This window comes from Thermobia domestica, chromosome 9 (genome assembly GCF_964235325.1).
Source record: "Thermobia domestica chromosome 9, izTheDome1.hap1.1, whole genome shotgun sequence".
Taxonomy (NCBI): Eukaryota; Metazoa; Arthropoda; class Insecta; order Zygentoma; family Lepismatidae; genus Thermobia; species Thermobia domestica.
Window position 1 is genome coordinate 52,994,027 of NC_137462.1, and position 25,879 is coordinate 53,019,905.

A 25,879-nucleotide genomic window follows, 5' to 3' on the forward strand; every position below is an offset into this window, starting at 1 on the left:
GTCAATTTACTTAATAAAATATGAAATACGATATACGGTATTTTAAATGAAAAAGATAATATCCTATTAGTTATACAACCTTTTGGCAAATAAAGTGTTGGAAACAAACCAGGGAAACTAAGATTGGTACACAAATATTCAGATCATGTCTTGCCCTCCTCCACTTTTAACGTCCAATCGCCGCCACTGGTTTGCCTTGCAATAATATTTGTAGCTGTTATAATTGATTTCAACATATTTTGCATCACCTTGTGTTTGCATTACGCTCAGCAGTTTTTGCAAAGGCTAGCATGAAGTTATCTTCTGACCTAAAATAATTTTCGCGTTTCATTATTTACTTATTATTTTTTTAACAATTCACAAAAGGATATTCTTATTAGAAATTCGCCTTTCCCTGTAATTTATTTGTTTCATTTTTAGGAAAATTTTTTCAACAACCGACGCCAAATTCTACCAGTATTATTGAAATTCACATTAGCAGAGTCACCGTATAAATTACAAAGATCGGGAGGAAGGAGACAAAATAATCTAATTTGTTAATAGCTATATTCTGATAACGACTTTCCATTTTTAAAAGTATCTTTGCACAAAAAGATGTGTTTCATAATCATATATTGCGTTGATTAAAGCAGACCATGATCATAATTCATTAGAAAATGTAGTATCCTAAGCAAGAGATGATCAAAGGCAGATGAATATCACAGAGCATTAGTGCGACGAAGGAACAGAAGTATCATTGGTTGAAGTTTTCTTTACACTAGAGTTGATCGATGGAAGTAGCATTTCTTGAAAAAGCATGAAAGCATAAAAGTAATATGTATTGTATATCAATCTTGGTATACAGATTTTTCGTAGGGAGACATAATTTTTTCATTAAAAAGGCACAATCGAAGTTAAATTTTACCATAATGAAATTACCAAGAACGACAAAAAGTTCCACTGTATAAAATATGTTTCCAAAGCAAATTATCTCGGTTTGGTTATAAGCAACTACTGGGTCTCATATACCCTCTATGTTGGTCTAGTAACTAGAGCGTCTGCTTTTGATTCGTGTGGTCTCGAATTCGATTCACTATGAAAGAGAACAAAAAACGATAATTTTCCAATCATTCAATTTAATTAATCATCTCTCTCATTTAGCCCAATAGATCGTTAAATTTAAAAAATCGTTTTATTTTTACTTCTCCGGGGCCTCATTCCGTGGTAGTTGTGTGTCTACAAAACTTAAAATTTGCGTTTTTAGTTGAGTTAATTCTGATTTTATCGTCCCTTTCAGCAGCGAGGGTATATAAGAGGGTACCTATTGATTGGGAAACAATAGTAAGTTAGAGAAAGGAGATTGCGCTCAGGCATTGGAAGTAAAGCCCATTATAGGTAAGATACTTTTATAAGTGGTATTTGCGTGTATATTCGTCCATTCCAGGTCCAATGACTGCCTCGATACCTAGCTGTATCTGGGTTCACTGGCGCCCACGCAAACCACATAAAATTATTCTGCAGGTTAAAATAATGCGAAAAGATTTATATAATTGTATACCTATCGGGTCCTTGTTTTAAGTCGCGGATTTCATTGTAGAGCAAAGTTGTAAAGGATCACAGAGTTGATCTACCAATCAGAGTTCGTTTCGAGGTTTTGGTGAAGTAAGATGTAACTAATCAAGCTTAGTTGGTTTGCGTATCTGATTTCGCTTTTGTCTTTTTTATATATTTTTGTGGTTTTCATTAAATTCAGTGAATTTTGTATATGCAATCTCCCGTAACCAGAAAATTAGTAAAAAAATGGTCTTTGACAAAGAAATTCGTAAACTTCGTTCCACGCCGTTAGAAGTGCACCGATGAATCTAGACCAATTTTCCTTGTTAATTAATTCTATGATACACTTACATAATGAAATTTACTGCACATATGTGAAATTAAAATCGAAGCAAGATCATGATGCATTTTTACAATCTATTTTCGAATCATGTGAATCTTGTCATGCAAAGGAGACAATTAGCCATGTTTTAATCAGTAGTGTATTTTCAGACCTAATACATGTTAAAATTGTGAATTTACCGCTAGAAATTTTAGATATTTTACAGCGGGTGATGGTTGCCTGTGGAACTATTATGCGGTTGAACGAGAAAAATTGTCTGGCTATTTTAACTTTCATATTGATAATATTATTCGGATCTGCAAGATGATCCTTCAAACTCATATAAACTGTAAACTGGTTGTTTCTGGTTTTTAGGTATCCATAATGAATTCTTGATAAAAGCCCACGTATCGTTGATATCAAGCAGCAGACCATATAATGAATGTGTCTCCTTATAAATTATGCACAATGGCGAAACGAAGTCCTTTCCGCACATCAATCCAAGATGACCAATATTAATCATGGTCCTTTTCCGCGAACATCAGGGAACCTTGCTTTAACTACAGTGTTAAAACAAGAGATTGCAGCAATGATATACCTCACGACATCCACGATTGACTACCGTCGTCCACAAGATTTCCCTCCTTCGGTGATTCCAGTAACTAGCAACGCTGCTTCTGTGACTAACGAAGTTGCAGCCATTTTAGATGTGGCTAAAAGAAAAGATGTTACAAGTTCTGCGTTGAACTCGTGACTATATATGGTGGTAAACGAATCGTGTAAGACGCTTATCTACTTCTTAAGTCTTTTATCATTTGACACGTGTTCATTCATTTTTAGCGTGTACAATTTTATGGTTCCGATACTTTTGCTACGATATATCATCTTTTTGACTGAATTGTCCAAAAAGGCCTGATACCAGAACATTGACTGAATTGCAGAGAAGAAGTTCTGCATTGGCTTCCCCATTGGCTAAAGTGTTATCTTCTGACGACCGAGGCTCAAAATCAGATTTTCCAAAGCCTGTTCATTCCGTGAATATAGTTTCAGTTTTGGATGACAAGTGAAGTTAAATTAGACCAGAAAGTCCATTTTGAATTAATTCAACCACCAGTTTCCCGTCAGTCTAAAATACGGAAAAACCTTACGTCGAGTGATGATGATCCGTAGTATACACATAGATGAGATAAATTCTTTTAAAGCGTCAGATGCGTGAGATTCCATTACTAACAGCATTGACGAATATTAAAATATTAAATACGGTATGTATGCAGAATCCAGGCTTTGTTCTGCCAGTCTTCGGATAAGTATCTTAGTGTAAAGTTTGTGGGATAATCTTATTATTGACTTCTTCTATGCCTAGAATTTCTTTAAAGGTTTTACTCCCACTTATGGAAAGGTTTTACTCCCACTTTCACTTGTCCTGGTATATTTGCCTATTTTTCCTGTTCACGAGTTGACATCTTATACCGTTCGTACATATTCTACTATAAACCTGAAAGTCATTTCGAGTTCCTCCCAATTTAATGTTACTCAAGCTTTTCTTATAAAGGGCGTTCATATAGTATGTTTTCAGGAAGTGACTTCTGTTGAGTTTAGATTTTTATCTAGCTTCAAGATTAGTGTTAATATTGGGACTAATGGACGAGGTAGAGCCATAACATGTAAAAAGAGAATATTGGTCAAGGACGTTCAACGTTCACCCAGTGGTCGTGGAATGAGCCTATGTTGTGATGGTATTACAAGCCTGAATCTATATGCTTCCTCGGAAATGTAGAGAAGGCAAGATAGGGTGCACTTTTATCAATTCAAGACCCTTGCACTATTACTGTGATACTAACCTACTTAAAGGTGACTTCATTTGCGTGTTAGAGGCTAGGTATATGACTAGCATTTACCATCCATGCCTCGCAGATCAATGTCTGATTACAATACTTCGTTTAAAAGATGCATGAAGGCGCATTTACTTCTTCCCAAAACTCACATACAAATGTTCCGGGCATCAGTCACGTTTCGATCAATGTATCTTCCCTCTGGATACCTACCCAGACAGCACAATGCACGTACAGTACCCGTATAGTACATGTAAAATTGCACGGATGCAACATGTGCATCATCTGTATAAATGCACGCCTGTACATGTGATGCACATATCAGTCACAGGTCCTATTCAACATCTTCACTTGCGCAGTACATGTGCAATGCACACGTCCTGCACAAATGATTTACACCTACCGCACAGGTGATTTACATGTAGGACAGAGGTGATTTACACGTAGCACGGGTAATTTACACGCAGTACCCAGATGACTTACATGTAGGACACAGGTGATTTCCTCGTAGTGCAGAGGTGATGTAAAAGCATATTCAAGATGCAACGAAAAACAGAGTTTGTATATTTGGTGCCTTACGCAGTAACACCATCTATAACAGCAAGTCAATCATTCATTGTCGTGGCAGTTGTTCTTTTTTTTTTTGCTAGCAGCCCACGACTAGCCCCAACTAAAGGGTCATGCCCTTTATTAGGGGATGAGGAATAAAGGAAATCTCTGGAGAGGAGAAAGATAGATGGGACAGATTAGGTTTAATGTATTTATTATATCTATTTTTATTTCAAAATCATAACAACATTAGGTGGGAACCATCAATTTGTAGCTCTGGTATTGACTGGAGAGCTGCAGGACATTATGGCCTTTAACCATGATCACACTATTAGAGGATGGTGACATGAGGATGAAGTGCAGTAGACGTCACAACACAAGGTATTTGGATAGTTTGACAAATGCTGATTATCTTCTGATCCAGGGCTACTCTGGATCGTGATGAAGACAGTGGGAGGCCTGTTGAGACAGTAAGACTACTGTGCAGTAGATGGGAAATCGAATCGAAGTGAATCGAAGTGACTGATGAAATCGGCAACGTGAGGAAGATCAATGCTGTCAGGAGGCAGTGAGTAATGATAAAGTGAGAACAGCAGAGACAATGGTGTATGGCGAAGGAGTTCTGGTTTTGGGAAGGTGGCGTCGGCGTGCATGGTGTCAAAAAGTAAGGGGTGGTGGTTCTGAAAGCGTTGAGAAATACGTATAGCGTAGGCGGAGTGTTTCAAGATGGTATAGAATATGTGGAAACGGAGTACGATCATACAGATCCCGGGTAGGGCTGGGAAGACGGATACGAAAAGCAAGTGGAGTGCGTGGCGTTCTAGAATTTGGAGGCGTTTATAGAAAGAAGACGGAGCATCGATCCAAGCTGTAAAGCCGTAGGTAAGGACTGGTCGGAAGAAAGATTTGTACGTATTAAGAAGAGTGACAGGAGAAAGACCCCAGGTAGTGCCTGTAAGACGACGAAGAAGGTTAAGGCGTGAGTAAGCCTTGGCATAGATGTACTTGAGGTATGGAGTCCATTTTAAACAGTGGTCGAAAGTGATGCCTAAATAAGTGACTGTTTTGCTGATGGTGACAGGAGTATGGGGTATACAGAGGTGGAGATTGGTAGGATTACGATGAACACGAGAGCGCTTTCCAGGCGGTAAGAAGATAATCGCTTGCGTTTTAGCGGCATTGATGGTAAGACGCCACTTCTGACACCAAGAAGGAAAGGAATCTGTGGCAGGTTTGAGACAATGATTAATGCGTTGCATCGTATTTCCTGGGGCTAAAAAGGCAGTGTCGTCGGCATATTGGAAGAGGGTAAAGTTCGGGGGAAGTGTGGAAAAGTCTGCGACACATAGAAGGTAGAGCAAAGGGGATAGGGCTGATACTTGGGGGACTCCGGAATGAAGGAAGATAGGATGGGAAAGGTGGTTATTAATTGAGATATAGCTAATTTGGCAGGAGAGAAATTGATAGATGAGGCGAATATAATAGTGGGGTAGGTGAAAGGAGAAGAGTTTATAAAGGAGGCCAAGATGCCAGACTTTATCAAAAGCTTTCTCGAGGTCAAATAATATGAGGCAGGAAGGTTTGGATGTGTTAAACTGATTAGTGATGAAAGTGGTAAGGCGGAGGAGTTGATCGGAGATGCTAATGGAAGAACGAAAACCTGCTTGATGGAGAGGAAGTAAATTATATGCTGAAAGATGTGTGTGAAGGCGAGTGAAGAGGATACGTTCGAGAATCTTGCTAAACACAAGGGTGAGCTGGGCTAAAGGAGACGGTGATGATGAGTAATGAATGAAATGGTGGAATGAAGAAAGTGGGAGGAAACGGGAGAACCCCTAGAAAACCCACGCACACGGTGTTTGTCCACCACAAAGTTCACTTGGCAGGGGCTGGGATCGAACCCGGGACCCCAAGCACCAGAGGTGAACGCTCTACCACTGAGCCACCGCGGCCCCTAAAAATGGTGGAGAGAAGGTAAAGCAATACATAGGGACCTTCTTTGATGTGGCGGTAGGTAATTTTGTCTGTCCCAGGGGCAATGTTCTTCTTTCGGGAGATGGTATGTTGGATATCAGGAACAGTGATAGGAGCTGTAAGTGGATTGTGGAGAGGTAAGGGATGATTGGGCTGAGGTTGAAGATCGGGTGACGAAAGATCTAAAGTGTCAGTGGGATGTCGGCGAAATACTGGGTCTGGTGCAGAAGGAGTGAATATATCCTGGAGGTATGTGGCAAAAGTATTAGCTTTAGCAGTATCGTCGGGAAGAGGAAGTGCATCATCTAGAAGTGGATAGGTAGTACGTGTGGTTTTGCCAGTAAGTTGATGGAAACGCTTCCAGAACTTGGTGGGGTGGGAGTTGTCAGAGAGAGAATTGCAAGTTTTGATCCAATTTCGGCGTTTGGAAGCTACTAGATAATTATGGACAGTACGTTGATATTGACGATGGAGCCTAACGGATTCAGGATTGCCAGTACGGGTGAAATCACGATAGAGTTGTCTAGAACGCCTGAATAAAGGAAGGTATTGAGGCGGAAGGGGCTTTTTGTGTGGATGGAAGGTAGACTGAGGTATGTATTTCGTAGATGCGAGATGAATGGTGTCAGTGATAGCGTCAAGAGTTGTATAAAGTTCAATTTCGGTAGTCGGGGGCGGAACAGTTTCAAGAGCTGTATCGATGTGGGAGCGGTAATTAACGCAATCGGCCTTGTCGAAACGAGGGGTGGTACGAGCGGAAAGAAACTGATAATAGACAGGAGAGTGTTGCAGGAGTAGCGACAGTTTAATGGGTACATGATTGCTTCCAAGCGGATCTAAGACCGAGAAAAGAGATTGGCTGATGTTATCACACGTCAGGTGTGGTATTACTGACGGTGCGAGTTGGTTTCGGAAGAGTATGAATAAACCCAGAAGTATGAGTGGTAATATAGGTTCGAAAATCCTGCTGTTGTTGGGCTGATCGACTATGAAAGTTGATATCGGCCATAATAATGAAAGAGCGGAAATTTACAGAGATGAAGTGAAAAAAGTCTTGCGGAATTGGATGGCCAGGGCGAACATAGAGAGTAGCGACAGTAACAGATATATGTCGAAAATAGAGAGTGAGAACGAGATGTTCAGGGAGATTGGGAACAGCAGAAATATGTTGTCGAAAAGGAATGCTGGGAGGAAAGCCAATGGCAACCCCGCCATTCGCTCGGCATGCTGGGAGTGCATTATCATGGCGAACTATTTGATAGCCAGAGATGCGGGTATGGAGACATGGAGTCAGATAAGTTTCGTTGAGGAGAAACGTATTAACACGTTCTTCTCTGAGCAGTTGCTCAAAGAGAGGTTGGTGTTGGCACAAGGAACGAATATTCAAAAATAGAAAGTTCAATTCCATGATGAAGGCAAGGAAAAAGTTTAGTTTCTGGTGGGGATACATAAAATGATTAGATTGCTGTCTGGAGCACATTAGAATGAAAATATACAGTTGGACCAGAATAGGTTGCTTGAAAGTCGACGTTAAGGATGGCTTTGGCTGTTTGTTGAATCTGTTGTAAGATGTGATGTCGAAGGAAAAGTGGATATACTGAAGAGTAACAGTAATGAAACACAGGAACTGATTAATAGTGATCTGTTGATACATAGATGATGGCGGAGGAACAGTAGTATCTTGAGTTCCATGAGGACGCAGAGGAACAACAAATTCTGGCTTAAAAGGTTCGGCTGTGAGTCTGGCTTTGCTTTTATAGCTGTATGTTGGATGTTCATGAGAACCACAGGTACTACAGAGTGGAGGTTGCTGAAGATTTGTGCAGGTTTTTGTAGTATGAGGTCCGGTGCAGAAACCGCACTTGGGTGTGTTCGGGAATTGAGAAGTATGGTGTGAGTTGTAAGCTTGACAGGTTTCACATCTGACAGGGACGGGTGCCAGAGATTTAGAGGGTTCAACCCTGTGTCGTTTTCGATAAATATAGGCTCTGTGCAAGAGAAGATTGTGAATAGTTATTGAGGAATTTGTAAGCACACGGACCATGTAGGTGTTTCCAGCGTTTTTGATGCGGATGCACTTAAGAATAAAGTGCCCGTCGAGTTTGAGTTCCTCTGCAATCTCGTCATCTGTGTAGTCAGGTGGCACTGCTCGAAAAACAACAGAGAGTGCTGGTGAACGTCAAGATGGTGGTAGTTGTTTGGTGCGAGAGGGAGCCAGCTTAGAAAGATTTGCGTTTCTGCCAAAGACCTCATATGAGTTGGTGTTAAGAAGTGAAGAAGACAGATTTGAATCAGGAAACTTAATGATGATACCCTTACGGGTCGATACGATTTGGGTGATCTGTGAACGAGGAACGTACTTGGTGAGACGAAGGTAAAGCTGCTTGAGATCTTGAAATTTTGGGTCGTAAGCGGTAAGCAAGAATGAAGTAATTGCTGGAGCCTGTAGATTAATGACGGTAGGTAGATTTTGCGAACTAGTTAGTGATGGAAAGTCTGTTTCAATGTCGAAGTGACCAGAAGTAGTTGATGTAGATGACTCACTGAGTGTGTAATGGCGTTTAGCTCTGGTGAGTGCGATTGGGGGTTCTCTGTAAAATGAGGCGATCGTGAATGTTCAGGACTTTGTTTAGGACAGCATTCCTTTCTTTTATCCACCTTAGTGGATACAACGGAAGTGCCGGGATCAACAAGAGGTTCGTCCTGTAGAAGACATAGCGAGTGATAGAGCAAACACAAAGATGATAAAACAAATATATGTGTCAGGTGATAGGTTGAAGACCACCTATTCGGATAGTGGTCTAAGATGAGGAAATGCCCCAGTTTAAACGAGTCGCAACGAGCTATCCTTGGCTGAGTTAAGCCTGATGACTGTTGCTCACCGAATATCTGATGAGCAAGCCCCGGATCGGGGAAAGTAATACAAAAAACAGCCATGCTGACGTTTGGTACATCACAGCTGATGTGGTCGATATCGCTACCGACCGGAAAGATGCCAGTTGTTTTTTTTTTTTGTCCGACATCCCGGTTAAAGGGTTGTGCCCTTTCTTCGGGTAAGTGCATTAATTTGACTGATTGAATTGAAGGAAAAGTAGGTGGTCTAAGGGGTTTCTTATTTGTCATTTATTTATTCATCATATTAATATTAATCATAGACACACATACATATAAAAAGAAACACATTCATGAACGATATTTTAGGTGCTATAAGTGAATATGGCAGTTTTTTTTGAAAAGGAGAAGAGAGAAATGGCTTCTTATAAGGATGATGGTTTTCAAAAACTTTATTACTTCTCCAGCCTCTCAGAGGGTTACGCCCTCTCTTTGGCATGCGGTTCTCTAAACAAAAATACAATTTGGAAAATAATTTGTTGGGCTAAGGGAAGTTTGGGCAATGTCATCAGTTGAGAAAGGTTATATCATCATTTTATTTTCCATAATTTATGTTAAACATATCTTTATTATAAAGTACACAAGAACAGGCTGTGAAATGGAGGTGCGAAAGTGAAATATAATGAATTTTAAATATAATATAAGAAAAGAAAAGGATAAATACTGTGTTAAAGAGTGAAATATAAATTGAAAAATAAGTGCAAATGTGCGATAAGACAAAACTGTGCGATAATTGTGGCGGTGAGCAAAACAAAAGATAATGATGATGTAATATGAGATGAAGTGCCATCACATCACAAACACAAAGAAGTTAGTAAGACAGATGTAGGTTAAATCTTCTGTTCCGGGGCGACTCGGGACTAATGATCACAAGGGGAAGCCCTAGTTAGTTGTGAGGATGTCTGTACTAAGATGGAAAAACATGAGGAATATGAGCATGGATGATATAAATGGCATAGATGTCCCGTTCTGCTACTGTGAGGTTTGCATGGCGGACATATAATGAAATGAGTATATTCAATGGGGTATGCTTGTAACGATATGCGGCATCAGTGAGAGCATCCGTTCGAAGAATATCCAAGAAAAGTGGATGACCCGTTTCTATGCGAGATGTAATGTACCGATTACGAAGTTGTGCAATATGCTCTGTGATCTTCCGAAAGTTGATGTATTCATACGTGAGCCACGTAGGATACGAAAGTTTAAGTCGGTGGACTAGACGAATAGCGTGACGCTCCAATATGCAAAGTTTTTCGTAGAAGAAAACAGAGGCATTGCACCAGGCAGTATGTCCAAAGGTGAGAATAGGACGTAGAAACATCTTGTAAATATAAAGTAGAACATCGGGTTTGAGGCCCCACGTAGTGCCCGTGAGACGACGTAGAAGATTTAAACGAGTAGTCGCCTTAGTTTTGAGTTTTTGCAGGTGTGCACTCCAAGTTAGTTTGGAATCAAAAACAACGCCCAAGTACGTAGCAGTGCTGGTAGTGCGTATTTGATATCCATCAACTGTTATTCGTAGCAGTTTCGGGTTACGGTAGACTCTGGAACGTCTATGAGGTGGTATGAAAACCAGTGCTTGCGTTTTGTCGTTGTTAATGGTTAAATGCCATTTCTTGCACCAAGTGATGAAATTATCCAGAGTTGCCTGTAGTACAGCGCTGATTTGATGGATAGTGTTACCAAGTGCAAGAAAAGCTGTGTCGTCTGCATATTGGAAAGTAAATACATTACGTGGTAGTGTTGGAATGTCAGAAGCATAAAGAATATATAATAATGGACTTAGAGCCGACCTTTGTGGAACTCCAGTAAGCGGAAATATTGGCCAGGAGAGTGCTTTACCAACTGTGACATATGCAATGCGATTTGTAATGAACGAGTAAATAAGCCTGAGATAGCATGTGGGAAGTTTGAATGACTGTAGTTTTGTAATAAGACCATACTGCCATACCTTATCGAAAGCCTATTCCAAATCCATAAGAATGAGGCATGATGGAAACCCTTTGTTAAACTGATTTGTAATTATGGTGCTGAGACGTAGAAGCTGGTCATTTATGGAAAAACGAGGCCGAAAACCTGCTTGGTGGATAGGCAGTAGAATAGTAGTTTCAAGATACTTATGAAGTCGAGAGACAAGAATTTTTTTCCAGAATCTTGCTAAATACTGATGTGAGTTGGATTGGTCTGTAAGAGCAAACAGAATGGGCAGGCTTATTTGGTTTTGGAAACATACAAATTTTAGAGATTTTCCACTCAGAAGGATAGAATCCAGTTTGAAGTATGAAATTATATATTGTTGTCAGTATCAGGAGAAATGAGTATGGCGCTTCTTTGATGTGTCTATAAGAGATGTTGTCAATCCCAGGTGCTGTGTTCCTTTTCCGTTTTAGAGCCAATTGGATTTCGTTGGTAGTAATAGGTGCAGTGAGTGGGTGTTCTGGGTCAATCACATGTTCTGTGGAAGGTTGTAGTGCAGGAATACAAGACAGATCTTTCCGTTCAGGGCGTTTAGAGGCAGCTGTTGGCGTAAAAACGGTCTGTAGTCGTGTAGCAAGGGCGTTGGCTTTTTCTTCGTCAGAAAACAGAGGAATGTCATCTGCAACTAACGGGTAGGTAATTGTGGTGGTCTTGCCAGTAAGTTGATGAAATCGCTTCCAGTAGCGAGAAGGGTGTGCTTCCTCGGATAAAGTGTTACAGGTGTTGATCCAATTACGGCGTTTATAAGCGACAAGATGGTTACGAACAGCTCTTTGCCATTGGCGATGTTGATGAAGACACGCTTCATTTAGGGTTCGATAATATTCTCGAAGATGCTGTCGGGCTTTCTGGATGAGCGTAAGATATGTCGGTGGTAAAGCCGGTTTGTGGGAATACACTTGTTGCATAGGGATATTCTGATGGGCACTGGTTTGAATTGCCGTAGTAATAGCTGTAAGACAGGTATTAAGTTCGGTTTCAGTATTTGGAGGCGTAATGCTAGAGAGTGAATGTTCCAGGTCTTCCCGAAAATGAGCCCAGTTCGCCTTATCATACCTCGGAACCCGACGAGGTGTAAGTATAGGACGTGGGGGTTTTCCTCGAGTTAATGTTAATTTAACTGGATGGTGATCACTTCCGATGGAATCTAGAACTGCAAGCTGACAGTCATTAAGAAGATTGATAGAGGTGATGACGACATCTGGTGTAGTCTGGCTGATAGGTCTGGTATGTGCAGGAAGAACATGAAGATAAAGCTGAAGATTATTAGTTATGTACTCGTGAAACTCTGTTTTTACGCGATCAGTACGACTATGAATATTAATATCCGCCATGATGAGAATATTCCGATGGTTAATGGCTATGTAACGGAAATATTCTAATGGTATAGGTTGTCGTGGTCGAATGTATATCGTACTGAAATTGATTATGATCGATGGAAAGTATAAAGTGACTAACAGGTATTCCGGGAGATGCCCTAAAGCTTATGGAGTATATATCCGAACTGGATATTTTGGAAAATATCCGATTGCAACTCTCCCTTGGGCACGAGCAGCTTGATCTTGAAAGTCGCAGCGTTGTAATTGATATTCTGGAATACGAGCACATACATTCGGCTTCAAGGCGGTTTCATTTAGAACAAAAGCACTAATATGCTCCTCTAATAACAGAGTTTCAAGTAATAGTTTATGTTGCTTAAAGAATCGAATATTGACAAATAAAAAACTGATCCCCATTATGAAAAAGACTGTGTATATGGTTTTAAACCGTGGTTTCCAGCGATCCAATATGAAAATGAACATAATTATTAGAATAAGTGGCATGAATATTAATGTTAAAAAGTGATTTGGCTGCAGAAATGATATGTTGTATGACATGAGCTCGCTGAAACGGAAATATGTTTTGCAATACTAGACTAACAGCGTATGAGATCTTCAACTGTGAGTGAGGGTAATACTGATTGTGTAGGTGGTGTAGTTTTGTATGCTGTTTTCAATGGAACAGTAAGTTCTGGATGCTCAGGCGTAGGTGCTGGTTTAGCCTTACACCGATAGCTATATGTGGGGTGAAGCCCATTGCCACATGTATTGCATTTAGGTGGTCCTTTTAAGTTGGGGCAAGTTTTGGTTTCATGAAGGCCGGAGCAATAACCACATTTAGGTTGATTACGACAATTGCCCGTAGTGTGGTCGTTGTACAGCTGACACTTTTCGCACCGGATTGGTAGCGGACCCTGAGTTTTAGATGGTTCGACGCGATGAATTTTCTTATAGATAGGTGCTCCAAATCTGAGAAGATAGTCGATAGTATCTTGCCGCTGCGATAGAACTCTTACCATATATGTAGGACCAGTATTATTGCGAATGCGAATACATTTGTCCACTGAAATGCCTTCTTGTGCTAATTCCTCTTGAATTTCGGCGTCAGTTAGATCAGGAGAGAGACCCCTTATGACTACCGACAGAAACGGAGGTTTTCTAGGAGGTGGCTGTTGTTTCGGTCGCTTGTCCGTGAGTTTAGTGAGTTTCGCGTTCTTACCAAAAATTTCATAAGAAGCTTTATTACGGATTGTAATTCCAAAATTTGAATCATTAGATTTTAAGATGTAGCCATTTTTGGTTTTAACGATTTGTACTAGGGTATCTCGAACCCGAGGAACATACTTAGCAATTTGTAGAAATATCATTTTAGGGTTTGTGTACTTAGTGTCATAATCAGTAAGTATGAAATGGAAAAGAGAAGCGTGATTTAATGAAACTGCAGAAGATACACCAGAATTTTGTCGTTCAACCTCGATATCCATGGATGTTATTGGTGAGCGAGACCGGATGCGTTTCGCGGATTGCGTAGATTCGCTTGATGGATGTCTATCTCTAGATGCACTGATCGGTTCTTGACCCCAAGAAAAATGCCGAGTGCGAGTGGATGGTTGTGCTATTGAAGTGCTGGGAATTCAAGGAGATAAAGATGGTAAGCCAGAATGTCTGCCAAGATTCGTCTGTCCAGTGGTGTTGCCTGAGTCCGCCATCGTAGGTAAGTATTCTAGGGCCGAAGCCCAAATGAAGATGAAGATGAAAGAAAGAATGATAAGATGAGGTTCAAAAAGCAAGCTGCCCTCCGAAAGTGAAGACTATATGGCAGTTGTTTTTTTTAACCTGCAATTTCATTCCCAGTCGAAACTGGGCGGGCCGCAGAAGGTAACGCCTTCTCTGGGGCCAGTGAAAACGGAGTTGTTGGAATCTTTTGTTTATAGATGGGCTCAGGAAGCTATTAAATGTATAGTTGTATAGTCATTATTATATTTATGGATTCGGTAGAAGAAGTGTATGAGCGTGGATGAAAACCCAAATGTGGAGGACAGAGGTTACGGATGATAGATATGCGGATGGCATTGATATATTCGACGACGTGGGTTATAGGTAGCAGGGGCCTGTTCAAGCTCATGTAAAGCGAGTAGATGATCAACTAGAGGATAGGCATGCCGTGGTCATGCAGGAGTCTGTTCTACTAAGTCACCTAGGATAGGATGCGCTTCCGCTATACGGCGATGAATATAACGAGTGCGGAGGCGATACAGATGCGGTAAGAGCGTGGGTATGGTGGTGCGACGATAAACCTCTTGAGTAGGAGTATGTGGCGGTAATGAGTATGCAAGCCGCAGAGCATGACGTTCCAGGACTTGTAATTTGTCGTAGAAGTGCTGTGGAGCTGACAACCAGGCAATATGACCATGTGTAAGGGTAGGGCGGACAAAAACTTTGTACGTATGGAGAATAAGCCTAGTGTTGAAACCCCAGTTGGTGCCGCAAAGACACCGCAACAAATTTATACGACGTCTAATCTTAGCTTGTAAAAGGGAGAGATGGGCGGTCCAGGTGAGGTGTTTGTCAAAAATGACGCCTAGATATTTGACACTGTTTGATAAGGTCAACGGTGAGTCGAGAAACGTAAGGTGTAGACGCTCTGGATTTCTGGTTAGGCAAAATTTGTTGCGGTTGCGGGCGAATAATGCCATTTGGGTCTTGGAGGGGTTTAATTTCAGCTTCCACATCAGACACCAGTTGACTAGCTTGAGTGCTGGTTGGAGAGTGATGTTGATACGATCAACAGAGGAACACAAGGCGATATAGGCGGTGTCGTCAGCAAATTGGAGTGCGTGGATGGGCGGCCGAGGTTGGGGCATATCTGCTACATATAAGATGTATAGTAAGGGGGAGAGCACTGAGCCTTGTGGTACACCAGCGTGAAGAACAAAGTGGTGGGATTGAGCCTGGTTAATTTGGATATAAGCTGAACGTTGATGGAGAAAATTTGCTATCAGGCGAACGTACGGTAAAGGAATAAGTCGTAGTAGTTTAAAAATAAGGCCTTGATGCCACATTGTATCGAACGCTCGTTCGACATCAAATGAGATGAGGACAGAAGGCAGGCGTTTGTTAAAGTGGTTAACCAGGAGGCTGGAGAGTTTGAGCAGTTGATCTGTAGTGCTGAATGATGGTCTGAAGCCAGCTTGCGTTGGGGGTAGAAGATGATGAGTTGAAAATAAGAATGAAGGCGTGTGACCACAATACGTTCCATAGTTTTGCTGAAGACCTTAGTTAGTCTAATTGGGCGGTATGATCCGATGTTGGTTGGATCTTTGTCCGGTTTCAGAAAAACTACTATTTTGGCGAGTTTCCAGAGAGCAGGAAAATGGCCAGTCGTGAAAATAGTAGTATACAACTGAGCGAGGACATTATGGAATTCTGGTGGGGCTTGCCGAACTTTGTTATATGTGATAGTGTCGGCCCCAGGTGCTGTATTGCGGCGTCGACGAAGCATAGTGACTATTTCAGGACCAGTAATTGGAGCTGTCAAGGAATCAGTCGGATCGGGTTGATGGGCCATGTCAGGTGGAAATAATGGTCGCTCAGGATTACCCAAAGTGGTAATATGACGGTGTGATGGATGGGAAAACAGTGGAGCACTGTGAGGTGTGAAGACAGCCTCAAAGTGATTAGCGAAGGCGACTGCTTTGTCAGAATCCGTCGTAGGGACGTTGCCATCAACAAGAATAGGATACTGGGAGCCCCGGCGTTGGTAAGTAAGACGTTTAAATAAGTGCCAGAATTTAGTGGCATTGATTTCGTTGCGCAACTCGTTGCATGAGGTTCGCCAGTCGAGTCTTTTCCGGGCTATGAGGTACTGTTTGACCATGCGTTGGAACTGTCGATGCAGTAGGAGAAAGTGTGGATCGTGAGTCCGCCTGTATTCAGTCAAAAAGGCATGTGACCGGTGAAGGAGAGTGACTGCATGAGGTGGTAAACTCGGGCGATGTGAGTGGATTGAACGTTTCGGTACTGCATGTTCGGTAGCGCCAGCAATGATTGCACTAAGAGACATGGAAACATGGTCAATGTCGTCTAAAGATGAGACTTCGGTGCGAGTAAAAGCCAGGTGCTCAGAGATGTGTGTTCGATATTTCTCCCAGTCGGCTTTGGCGAAATTCTAGGTCGCAGAGGATGCTGGTGGTTCCTTGGGTTTGGCGCCAGAAGGAGTTATTGTAAGCAGAACTGGGAGATGATCGCTGCCAACCGAGCTAAGTACATCCACAGAAGAGTTGGGGAGCAGATTGTTACTGACTATAACATCAGGTGTGGTGTCACTCTCAGGCCGAGTGTGGTGCGGCAGAGGAATACAAGAACTATACGTGGTATGTAGGAAGTCCTGAAAACGCTGTTTTTGCGCCGAAGTGCGTGAGTGGTAATTAAGATCTGCAAGAACTACGTATGTTTTGAAGTTGACATCCAGGTAAGTGAGAAAGCGGTATGGCAAAGGTTGAGTAGATCGGACTTATATGGTTGCCAGAGTCAGAGTAAGGGCTGGAAAGTAGACGGTGCTGATGACGTGTTCGGAGTACTGGTCAGGATACGGTGGGATGACGTGACGACGAGGTAAGGATTGTCTGATGGCAAGGGCGGCTCCACCTCGAGCAATGTTATTAGTGAGATCACTACGTAACAGGTGGTAGTGTGGAAAGTAGTACCGGTCAGTTGGCTTTAAAAAAGTTTCATTGAGTGCAAGACAATCAACGTTGAGTGAGGTCGTCATGGTTTCAAGCAATACCCGATTAGTCTTCAGCGAGCGGATATTGAAGAAAAGCAATTTTACTATCTTATTTCTGTTCCCCGCCATCTTGATCAGGAGGTGTAGATTCAGAATGGAAATGAAAATGGGAATATAGGCCGGAATAAGTGGCTGCCATATGGATATGGAATATGTCATAAGCAGCTTTTGTTGCATGTGACAGAATGGCTTCGCGTTGAAACGGGAAAGCACTTTGTAAAACTAGAGTGATGAACTGCAAGAAATTTTCGACTGTGGGAGGTGGAAGTAAAGAGGTTTGAGTGCCAGTCGAAACACTTGCATGTAGTCGGAGCGGCACCACTGTCTCTGGTTTATCTGGCAGCGGCTTCGGTTTATTTTTGCACTAAGAGTAAGTGGGATGGTCGCCATTACAGGTGTTGCACACAGGAGGTTGTTGAAGGAGGGTGCAGTTTTTGATTTTGTGTTGGCCTTTGCAATGTGCACAGATGGATGGAAGAGTGCATTGATTGGTCGGATGTGAGTTGTAGGTTAGGCAGTTTTCGCATCGTCGAGAGAGAGGTTGTGGCGTGCGAGAAGCCTCAACTCAATGGTGACAACGGTAAATAAAAACACCATGTTGAAGATCATCTATGAGTGTTTGATTGTCAGTAAGTAGTCTAACCATGTAAGTAGGACCCGTTGCATTTTTGATGGGAAGCGCACGACTGGGATGGATATCATCAGCCTTAAGTTCATCTAACAGTTCTTGTTCGGTGATGCTAGGGTCAACGCCACGAATCACTAAAGACAGTAAAGGGGTTCGTTGAGGCGGAGGTGGTGTTTTCAAACCAGGAGATTGTAGTAACTGAACTTTTGCATTGGTGCCGAACATGGCTGGTCCGACTTTGTAGATGATATGTTGATATAAATTCGGGTTTGTAGTTTTGAGGATAATGCCATTCTGTGTTTTGATAAGTTGTTGTAAATCAAGGCGGGTGCAGTAACGGATTAGTTTCAGATAGAAAGATTTAACATTATGAAGTGCTGGATCCAGCTGCGTGAAGAGAATGGTGAGTAGCGCAGGATTTGGAGTAATACCAGTCATAGGTTGGGCAACAGAAGTGCTTGCGATAGTATGGGAATCAGATTCAACAGAAGGGATCTTGGAAGGACTCTTGAGAGCCTCAGTGTAGGATGGTTTAGAGGGAGAGCGAGAGCGTTCGCGGTCCCTAGGTGGGGAGCCATCGGAAGACTGTGAGGTGCTAGGTGGTTTGGCGCGCTTTTGGGAACGTGCCGATTCCCGACGTGATTCCCTAGGTGGTCCCATCGAGGGTAATCCTTGATGTTTACCCTGGGAAGAGAAGTCCGGTGTCTTAGGCATGAGTCGTCGTAGATGACGTCCGAAAAGCCGGAGCTCTTCTTTCGTCTAGTAAGATTGAGATCACTACCAATAAAGGATAAAGCAATACTTAATTAACAAAGCTAGTAATAGTAAGGTTTGAGATCACTACCAATTAAGGATAAAGCAATACTCAATTAACAAAGCTGGTAATAGTAAGGTTTGAGATCACTACCAATTAAGGATAAAGCAATACTCAATTAACAAAGCTGGTAATAGTATAGTTTAAGATCACTACCAATTAAGGATAAAGCGATACTCTGTTCAACGAAGCTAGATGTTAGTAATAATTATTTGGCGTGCTCGCTAACCACAAAGTGATGCTGCTTCGCCAAATTATGAGCGGACTTTCGAACCAGTTAGCAAAAACAAGAGACAAGGAATTCACCACCATGCCAAGCATGAGGTAAATGCAAAAATAAAGATTCCCTCCGAAAGATGAAAATCTTCCGTCTATCCCTTTAATAGAATGACTGCACGAGTCTCAAGAATACGTTTGCAATACTCTATCACCGTTCGTGCAGCGAGAACTATAAGTAGGGTTAGGAATATATCAGTATGTGGCAGTTGTTGAGTGGTGACCAAATATATCAGCAGTAACTAATAATTGTCAGTGAGTATTTTACTTTTGGAGTTTATTATTTGCAATGAGCAAAGCTTTAGGTAGTATATTTGACATGTTTGCCAAGTAACAAATAACGCAACGTTCTGCTGTTGAAACATGCACGTGATGAATCACCAACATTGGGAACAAATTATTGGAAACCAAAACTAATGCTTTTGGAAAATGAAGGGACTCAGGAAGCCTTTCGAGAGAAATAGCTATGCTGGCTCAGACAAAGGAAATATTTTGCGATTGCGGGAATATATTATGGTACTATTCATGAATTATGGATGTAGTGTAGCTCATTGAACAACCTTACAGATTTAGATGATTAAATTCTAAATTAAGTCAACTGCAACAGTGGGACATTCTTTACTAATTCCTGGTTTACCAGTCGTTTATATAACTGAAGAATGAGTTTCATTTTATCAGAATATCCAACAACATAAGAGAAATATTGATTGTTATATTACTAGTCTATGTTCTCCAACACATGGTGAAACACATGACATTCCCGATATTCTCTGTATTTTTAGTGTTATTCCACGGACTTCTGGCCATTTCAGTGTGGCTATTCATCAACGCCTGATCTCGTCCCTAGTATTCCCGATATTGGCCAAATTGTCAATTTGATGCATTGATTGCTACCGTTATAAATGAAGATATTTTTTACAGTTTTGCGGAAGATGAAATTCATTTCGTCTTCCGGTTCAGATGGCTTTCCATATTATTTCTACAAGTTGGTCTGGGATATATGATTGATCCCACTCTGACCGACATCTTCAACGACTGGTTGCATCACCCTTCCTTTCTCCATAATATAGTATTGAAGTACTCATTCCTAAGGCGAATAAAGCGAATACGACAGACCAGTTCAGATCTATCACACTTGTAACTTCATTATTTATTGTATTGTATGTGATTGTGTCTACTGTTATTCTCAGATGTTCGCTTCCTCGGGACCAAGGTGCGTTCGAGTATATCACCAGTTTAACCAGCTACAAGTCTATGTGGCCATCACAGAAGAATAGCTCGCAACCAGATTTGCACTCACTCGCTCTATAACCATGGGAGAAAGAATCGGAACTCAGAAGACCTGCCCTGCAAGTGTACTATTTGAATGAAGGTTTTGAGCAACGGAAAAGAAAAGAAATTTTATTAAAAAAAATAAAGAAGCTCGAAATTTTGAAATTTAAAAATATCAGGATTCGTGACATCCAACGATGGGTTCCCCGTAAAATTTCCTTTATGTCATTTCCCTTCAGATTTTATTAGCATGACGGATAGGAAGGCGAACTATTATGCACTAACTGATCAATCTGTACTATACCAAACCAAATAAATCTTTATATTCTATTGTACAATTTCTCAAGTACGAAATAAAACACAGGGACGGCACCAGAAAAGTTTGATGGGTTGGGCGGAAAAAGGCGAACCTAGTTGCTGGGTGGGCGGGCAATGAAAATAACAACTGGGCAATGTAGACATTCTTTTGGACAATAATTAAGTTTCAATCTTTAAACTCTTTAGTTAGCTAAGGCTCAGACCCAAATAGGGGAGGGACAAGGATGTGGAAAACAGCTGCCTTGGCCTTATAGAAGGTATAATTCCGGCATTCGCCTGGTGGGACTGAAGAAATGCAGGACTTAGGATGGGCTGCGGGAGTTCGTGGCTATATGCTCGACCTACCGAATTCCGCGTAGCAGACACACTACCTCTACTTCCAGGTCTCTTTTTTTAAACAATAATAACAGCTACTACTGTGTAGTCGATGAAGTTCAAGACAGCTTTACCTTCTCTCCCTCCAAGAATGCACATGAATGCATAGACATAAAAGGTTAAAACAACACGGACTAACAGATAATACTCTACCTTTCGTTAATATCATAAAATACACAATAAGTAAGTAAAGTAAAACAAGAATAAAATATGCTATTGCAAACATTTTTATCTTTGAAGCATTTATTACAGCAAGAGACAAAAAAGTATAAATCATTTATATTTTCTCTCATATATCCTTAATTTGTGCACATTAGATTTTTTGACGTGATCTCTATATGCAACAGCAAAGATCTATGTTACTAAAAGAATAGAAAAATTCGACAGCATAATTGTTTGATCATACCCTACACAGAAATCTTTGAAATTGAAACTCTAGTTTAAAAAAATGAAACAATTATAAATTGGATAAAGAAGTAAATAGCAATTAACAAAACTTCATCATGATCCACAGAAACAACAATGTATTTTAAACTATGAAGGGCTGATCACATGATACGAACAAGCTTACAATAAACTTTTATACCTGCACTTTAATGGAGTACATTGCGATCTCCAACATCGAATAATTTTACCACGTTCTCTACAGTAATATGCATTACAAGTTTTCTTTCTACTGAAAGGAAACAAAGATCGCTTTGGCGACAGTTTGCCATTCGATTTCTTAGATATATTTTAACCCGTCTAAGACACGAGAAAGAACGTTCACATGATGAACTAGATACAGGAATGGTGACAGCAATTACGGCTTATTTCTGAATTTCATGAAAAGCAATTTTGAAACGATCCATCACTTCAGTAAACTGAGAAACAAAAGTAATTTTGCATTGCTTTTCCTCCTCATAACGTTTCATTTCCACCTCTGCACTATCGACATCACATCCATAATGACGTGTAAGTGGTTCAATTTTCTCAAATGAGAGGAAATGTTCACTTTTAGGGTGAAGACTGCTTATTCCAGTGTAAATTGGCGTTCAGCTGTAACTGGAATTATGTTTGTAAATAAAAGCATTGTTCATTGCAGAGTTAAATAGGGTCCTAGAACCTATTACATTACAATCAATAGTAATACATATTGCTTTTGAAGTACAGGATGTCACCTTCATTATTCTACTTCTGTTGGAGTGGGCGGATGGGTGGGCAAGGCCATTCATCGGGTGGGCGGTCGCCCACCCTCGCCCACCTTTAGTGCCGTCCCTACGAATGTACTATCTAAACTTTTGCTTGTTTCCAGAAAGCTGTATAGTATTCTTACAAAGTCATTTTTCACATACGATAGGGAGCAACGATGCGTTCTCTTTGTGCTCCTATGGCTAATCGGTTTCCAAGTACAGATCACTACTCGTGACTAAGCATTTTTCTTTAATTCCGTATACACACATGATATTCTTAATTTTATTTTCACAAACTTCACATTAATTTTCACATTATATAATTTTGAATCATTCGTTTCACTTACATGCATGTGCCTTCTTCGTTTTGTATTACTATTCTTAACCACAAACAAACTCTAGATTCTATGGCTGTATACTACAGCTCTTATTTATAGGCACCACATCTCAAGAAAACCTTAACCTAACATGCACAAAAAAAAAGTATACACAAAATTATGGAACCTTAATCTAATCTAACCTACAACGCATCCACACCTCACACACACACACACACACAATGAAAATTATTCTTTCGTAAAGATGTTTTAGTCGGCACAAAAGGCCAATGTTAATTTTGTAAAGCGATTTTGCCGCTTACGGCATATCTATATCTATATGCATAAATGCACGATACGGAAAGCTAGTTGCCCCTATTGAAATCATTAAAAAAAAAAAAAAAAAATTCTCAGCTTTCAGCCAAAGTACAGCTTTGGAATCAACTTTCATACGAATACTTTAGAGAGAAAAAAATCTAGGTATATTATAATTTGACACCAGAGAACGTCACTCCTATCTATTCCCATATTTGTTTACATATATGTCGAAATACTAAGTAGCCAAACAAATAAAATCATAAAATAAGAAAACAAATACGACTGCATATCTTAGATTTTGCTGATTTTAATTTTGTTATTGTTATAGGTTGTTCGTTCTTAAACGAAATTACGTTAAAGGAATCTATCCTAACGTTATATCCATAATTTATCCTATTTCCCCCTTTTTCTAAAGAAACGTCACAGGTAGGTAGATCCCTTGGGTACAGAAGGAATTACGAATGCATGTTTACACTGCTATGTTTTATTAAACACACCATTGTGACACTGCGTCTAACTCGAGTAATTTGAAGGTTAAAAGTAAATATTTCCACTGCAGGTTTCGAGTTTCTGACACTCTGTTTCACTTAAAATCCAAAATCAAAACATTACTTACAATTATCCAGATGGAAGAAAATTACACTCCTTGAAATCTGAAGTACTGTCCTGAATTAGCATATGACATTCTGCACACAGGCCTGAACTTTCATCTTCATTATTTTTTTTTCAAATTAAACTTTCAATCATTCCAAGAAAGATTTCACAAGACAGAATAAAGTATATTTTATGATTGAACGGTTTATCTACTGGTAAACTTTGTCGTCCCAAAAATTAGTTAAAATTTCTTAACTTCAACACTCTAACTTATATCAGCATTCGCCATGCTGGCAAAATCAACAAGAAGCTGCCTCACCAAAATTGTCACTGTTCGTTCCGTTCCGTCCAGACTGCAAACTTGTATATCGCAAAATTTTCGGCTGAATAACTTTCAAACAATTTCGCATAACTCTGTTCTGTAACAATGTTTTAACCATCCGTTAAACAATGTTTTAACAATGTGTTAACTCTGTTCTGTAACAATGTATTTTCTTTGAAGAATCGACGGGCAGTATATAGTTACTGCTCTCCTGGAACTGATGCCATTCAAGACAACAATAATGTGACGTAATAATGCGAAGATCGGCTAAAGAACAAATGACAAGATACTTAAAAGGAAAACGACCAATTATAGATAATTTTCGTAAATCTGTGCTACTGACGTCATACTAGACAAGATTGAAGATGAACTTAAAATCGAGTAATTTGGACGAATTTCTATCAAGATGGCTGAAATTTAAAGAATTTTTATGAATAATATTTTAAATTAAAATTTGAAGAAAATTTCTGGGAGATATCACAGTGAGGTTCACATCACATCTGCAATTCATTATTCTGCTCCAAATGCTGAATCATTTTTGTAATGTTAGCGGTGCAAGTCAATTATGCTACATCGAAAATGATGGATTTTGGTAACTAGTCACCCTTACTTGAATATCTGATAACGATCCCTATAGCCGAAGTGGATGAACTGACAGTATTAGACATTGCTTTTGTTGCTAAAGTTGATAGTGGTCGTTATGATGAAATGTAGGCTCCAATTCTACAAACTTTGCAACATGAAGTTTCAAGTTTGAAAGGGCGTGATATAGATTTTAAATCTCATATTTGGTAACTTAATACCCACCTGTCTGCGAAGCTGTGGGATGCTGTGCACATTTATCCCTTACTAAGGTACTATCTTCGAAAAATACAATCCCTCTTCGGATGGTTTATATGGTCTGGATTCTATTTCGTATAGTGAGGGATACATTGTAACTCCCTCGCTCAAAGGTGGTTTGAATAGATTAATATACAAAGTATTCGTTTTTTTTCTTTCTCATGCAACTTACAGTCAATATTCTATACAAGACAATCTGGGATGGAACATGACCTTTCATTTCAATAATCCACCGAACTTACTGATCCTATGGTCTTGTCCTAAATATTATGTGAGGGCTCTGATTCTCATTATTGCTTAGGTGGACCTGCGAGCTTCCCAGGCGTGTGAATCAGTGAAGGCTCTGTATCGTTGTATGCAACAAGAAGACTATCATACACCAAGGATAACTTCTCATCTACCAATTAAAGATTGGATGCATATTTGGAACAATTTGCATGCACCTGTTTACCAGTTCATGTACAAATAATGTGGTATATATATGATATTATCCATCTTGGTGATTGATTGTATCGCATTAATGTAAAACCAGACCCATTTTGCAAGTTATATCAAGTCCCAGGGACGATCTTACATAGTTTCATGGGATATCAAGTTGTTGGTGATGTTAAAAGTTCAATTCACATATTACTTTATCCGCTGATTTAGACGAATGTTAGAAAATTTCATATCTCTGGTCAGTGATTGAGCACCAGCTATCAAAGTCAAATAAGAAACCCGTCTTAATTCACTATTAATTGAACGATCAAACTTTATCCATGTATATACTTTTTAGTGATTACTTCTCTTATTAAAGTGTACAATAAGGATATCCGCTTCGCAGGAAGCAGGGCATTGTTGTTCGAGTTGTAAATGCAATATTAAGATTTTATTCATTATTCTATTTTTGTTTTGTACCTATTAGTACTAACTGGAATTTATTTTTTTTTTTTTTCGTAATAACATGGAGTAGATTTAAAATAAACTCATTTTACTTAAGCAGTAGAACAATTCCCGTCGAATAAGACACTTAAGTTCAATTCCTGTTAGTTTAACGATCAGGTTTTTGCTTTTCCTACGTGTTTACTTTCAAATGATCACTTAGCTAACCGTTTGAACAATATTACGGTTATTTGTATTCCTAGTGTTAAATGATTGTCAAATTCTTAAATATCAGGTACTTTAGTAATTTATACTTCTAAACAAAAGTAAGTCACCAAATATTACATTTAAAAAAAACACGAAATAATGATTTAAGAAGAAAATTTAGAATGTTTCGGTCTTTGTTTTATTTATTTATTTATTTTTGTTTTAAGTCCTTCACAACGGAATTTTCGGAAATTCGAAACAAACATTGCTATATGTTTTCGTTCACACTGCCTTCAACTTACGTTTTTATTGTTCAGAACCGTTTGTGCGACTTTGCGAACAAGTTTAAATTTCTAGCAGTAACTTTGACAAAAAATTTCC

General features: G+C 39.9%; 1 protein-coding gene across 1 annotated transcript in view; it reads right to left on the minus strand.

Moving 5' to 3' along the window:
* HPS4 (Hermansky-Pudlak syndrome 4 protein) overlaps positions 1 to 23,941 on the minus strand; it is a 75,370-nt gene extending 51,429 nt beyond the window's left edge. The window contains exon 1 of the mRNA XM_081771061.1: positions 23,291 to 23,941. The gene's annotated coding sequence lies outside the window, so the exon portion shown is untranslated. The remainder of the gene's footprint in view (positions 1 to 23,290) is intronic.
* Between the last annotated feature and the right edge of the window lie 1,938 nt (positions 23,942 to 25,879).